This window comes from Entelurus aequoreus, linkage group LG20, assembly GCF_033978785.1.
Source record: "Entelurus aequoreus isolate RoL-2023_Sb linkage group LG20, RoL_Eaeq_v1.1, whole genome shotgun sequence".
Classification (NCBI taxonomy): Eukaryota; Metazoa; Chordata; class Actinopteri; order Syngnathiformes; family Syngnathidae; genus Entelurus; species Entelurus aequoreus.
Genome location: NC_084750.1, coordinates 12,806,664 through 12,811,663, shown reverse-complemented (window position 1 = coordinate 12,811,663; position 5,000 = coordinate 12,806,664). Strand labels below are relative to the sequence as shown.

The 5,000-nt window shown below is 28.9% G+C and overlaps 1 pseudogene; it reads right to left on the bottom strand.

Annotated features, from left to right (window-relative positions):
* The window catches only part of LOC133636395 (asparagine synthetase [glutamine-hydrolyzing]-like), a 256,169-nt pseudogene that overhangs the window by 217,147 nt on the left and 34,022 nt on the right, over positions 1–5,000 (bottom strand).

Sequence of the window (5,000 nt, the reverse complement as noted above, 5' to 3'; positions counted from 1 at the left end):
TGTATTTATATTATTCACATGTGAATAATGCTGTATATTAGACTGTATTTATATTATACACATGTGAATAATGCTGTATAATAGACTGTATTTATATTATTCACATGTGAATAATGCTGTATAATAGACTGTATTTATATTATTCACATGTGAATAATACTGTATAATAGACTGTATTTATATTATTCACATGTAAATAATGCTGTTTAATACTCTGTATTTATATTATTCACATGTAAATAATGCTGTATAATAGACTGTATTTATATTATTCACATGTGAACAATGCTGTATAATAGACTGTATTTATATTATTCACATGTGAATAATGCTGTATAATAGACTGTATTTATATTATTCACACGTGAAAAATGCTGGATAATAGACTGTATTTATATTATTCACACGTGAATAATGCTGTATAATAGACTGTATTTATATCATTCACCCGTGAATAATGTTGTTTAATAGACTGCATTTATATTATTCACATGTGAATAATGCTGTATAATAGACTGTATTTATATTATTCACATGTGAATAATGCTGTATAATAGACTGTATTTATATTATTCACATGTGAATAATGCTGTATATTAGACTGTATTTATATTATACACATGTGAATAATGCTGTATAATAGACTGTATTTATATTATTCACATGTGAATAATGCTGTATAATAGACTGTATTTATATTATTCACATGTGAATAATGCTGTATAATAGACTGTATTTATATTATTCACATGTAAATAATGCTGTTTAATACTCTGTATTTATATTATTCACATGTAAATAATGCTGTATAATAGACTGTATTTATATTATTCACATGTGAACAATGCTGTATAATAGACTGTATTTATATTATTCACATGTGAATAATGCTGTATAATTGACTGTATTTATATTACTCACATGTAAAAAATACCTAAGTGTTTATTGTTTATTGTGAGTGAACTGTGGTGCTGAATTTCCCCCAGGGCTCAATGAATTCTATTCTATATTTATGGCTTTCATGAACAGATAAGGATTTACGTTTTGTAAAAAAAAATAGTTTTTTTGTACGATTCAGTACTTTTGGAAGAGTTGATTAATTATTATTATGAATGATAAGGCAATCAGTAGAGAACTTTTGGTGAGCCCACATTCAAAAGTGTTTATAAAGTTTATGTTTATGAAGTCATGTGATTTCTCCCAAAACTTAAAACAGGCCAACTTTAGTGCCAAGGAGAAGCCAGAGCTTGAAAAGTATCTTCTGTGGTCAGTCTCCTGTTTTTGACTTGTTGTTCTTGGTAAAACACATGAGCAAAGAAGTGGCTAATACTATATTACATATATTGAATATCATATAGTCAAATGTGATATTAATAACAAAGTAAAGCACAAAGAAAAATGACCTGAGAGAAGACAGCCGATCCTCCTTTTGGCCATCAGACGTTTCCTCACCGCATTTTCAAACAAGGTTCTGATGTTGTCCTTGACACTTTCTTCATCCAGACCTACAGTGAAATGACCATCGTAACATGGATTGCACAAAGGCACTAGGGCAGCAGTGGGGACGTGATCGTACTTGTTGGCAGACGACCCACAGCGTCACAGAGAACATGGTAGGGCTCCTTGGTGCACTCGTGAAATGCCTTCATCTGAAGAGACTCCACTTTGCCGCCTGCCTTCAAGTCAAACACCTCCACGTGTCCCGGCAGGAAAGGAATGATCTTAGCAGCAGGAGTCATGTCTGCCAGACCTGACAACAACAACATCAACTACAATCCTCATCAATATCAACAAAAATAATAACATAATCAACATTAACAAAAACAACATTAACATCATTAACAACATCAACATTATTCAAACACGTCAACATCATCAACATCAACTAGAATCCTCATTAATATCAACAAAAATACAAACATAATCAACATTAACAAAAGCAACATTAACATCATTAACAACATCAACATTATGCAAACACGTCAACATCATCATCAACATCAACTAGAATCCTCATCAAAATCAACAAAAATACTAACATAACCAACATTAACAAAAACAACATTAACATCATTAACAACATCAACATTATTCAAACACGTCAACATCATCAACATCAACTAGAATCCTCATCAATATCAACAAAAATACAAACATAATCAACATTAACAAAAACAACATTAACATCATTAACAACATCAACATTATGCAAACATGTCAACATCATCATCAACATCAACTAGAATCCTCATCAATATCAACAAAAATACTAACATAATCAACATGAACAACAACATTAACAAAAACAACATTAACATCAACAACAACATCAACATTATTCAAACACGTCAACATCATCATCAACATAAACACAAATTATCATCAATATCAACAAAAATACTAACATAATCAACATGAACAACAACAAAAACAACATCAACATTATTCAAACACGTCATCATCATCAACATCAACTAGAATCCTCATCAATATCAACAAAAATATTAACATAATCAACATTAACAAAAACAACATTAACATCATTAACAACATCAACATTATTCAAACACGTTAACATCATCATCAAAATCAACACGAATCCTCATCAATACCAACAAAAATACTAACATAATCAACATGAACATCAACATTAACAAAAACAACATTAACATCAACAACATCAACATTATACAAACACGTCAACATCATCATCAACATCAACACAAATTATCATCAATATCAAAAAAAATACTAACATAATCAACATGAACAACAACAACATCAACAAAAACAACATTAACATCAACATTATTCAAACACGTCAACATCGTCATCAACATCAACTAGAATCCTCATCAATATCAACAAAAATACTAACAACATGATCAACATTAACAAAAACAACATTAACATCATTAACAACATCAACATTATTCAAACACGTTAACATCATCATCAAAATCAACTAGAATCCTCATCAATATCAACAAAAATACTAACATGATCAACATTAACAAAAACAACATTAACATCATTAACAACATCAACATTATTCAAACACGTTAACATCATCAAAATCAACTACAATTCTCATCAATATCAACAAAAATACTAACAACATGATCAACATTAACAAAAACAACATTAACATCATTAACAACATCAACATTATTTAAACACGTCAACATCATCAAAATCAACTAGAATCCTCATCAATATCAACAAAAATACTAACAACATGATCAACATTACAAAAACAACATTAACATAATTAACAACATCAACATTATTCAAACACGTCAACATCATCATCAACATCAACAAGAATCCTCATCAACATCAACAAAAATACTAACATAATCAACATGAACAACATTAACAAAAACAACATTAACATCTACAACAACATCAACATTATTCAAACACGTCAACATCATCAACATCAACACGAATCCTCATCAATATCAACAAAAATACTGTTAATCAACATGAACAACATCAACAAAAACAACATTAACATAAACAACATCAACATTATTCAAACACGTCAACATCATCATCAACATCAACTAGAATCCTCATTAATATCAACAAAAATACTAACAACATGATCAACATTAACAAAAACAACATTAACATCATTAACAACATCAACATTATTCAAACACGTTAACATCATCATCAAAATCAACTAGAATCCTCATCAATATCAACAAAAATACTAACAACATGATCAACATTAACAAAAACAACATTAACATCATTAACAACATCAACATTATTCAAACACGTCAACATCATCCTCAACATCAACAAGAATCCTCATCAATATCAACAAAAATACTAACATAATCAACATGAACAACAACATAAACAAAAACCTTAACATCAACAACATTATTCAAACACGTCAACATCATCATCAACATCAACACGAATCCTCATCAATATCAACAAAAATACTAACATAATCAACATGAACAACAACATTAACAAAAACAACATTAACATCAACATTATTCAAACACGTCAACATCGTCATCAACATCAACTAGAATCCTCATCAATATCAACAAAAATACTAACATGATCAACATTAACAAAAACAACATTAACATCATTAACAACATCAACATTATTCAAACACGTCAACATCATCAAAATCAACTAGAATCCTCATCAATATCAACAAAAATACTAACAACATGATCAACATTAACAAAAACAACATTAACATCATTAACAACATCAACATTATTCAAACACGTCAACATCATCATCAACATCAACAAGAATACTCATCAATATCAACAAAAATACCAACATAATCAACATGAACATCAACATTAACAAAAACAACATCAACAACAACATCAACATTATTCAAACACGTCAACATCATCAACATCAACTAGAATCCTCATCAATATCAACAAAAATACTAACATGATCAACATTAACAAAAACAACATTAACATCATCAACAACATCAACATTATTCAAACACGTCAACATCATCATCAACATCAACAAGAATCCTCATCAATATCAACAAAAATACTAACATAATCAACATGAACATCAACATTAACAAAAACAACAATAACATCAACAACAACATCAACATTATTCAAACACGTCAACATCATCATCAACATCAACTAGAATCCTCATCAATATCAACAAAAATACTAACATAATCAACATGAACAACAACAACATCAACAAAAACAACATTAACATCAACAACATCAACATTATTCAAACACGTCAACATCATCATCAACATCAACAAGAATCCTCATCAATATCAACAAAAATACTAACATAATCAACATGAACAACAACATAAACAAAAACAACATTAACATCAACAACATCAACATTATTCAAACACGTCAACATCATCATCAACATCAACTAGAATCCTCATCAATATCAACAAAAATACTAACATAATCAACATGAACAACAACAACATTAACAACATTAACATCAAC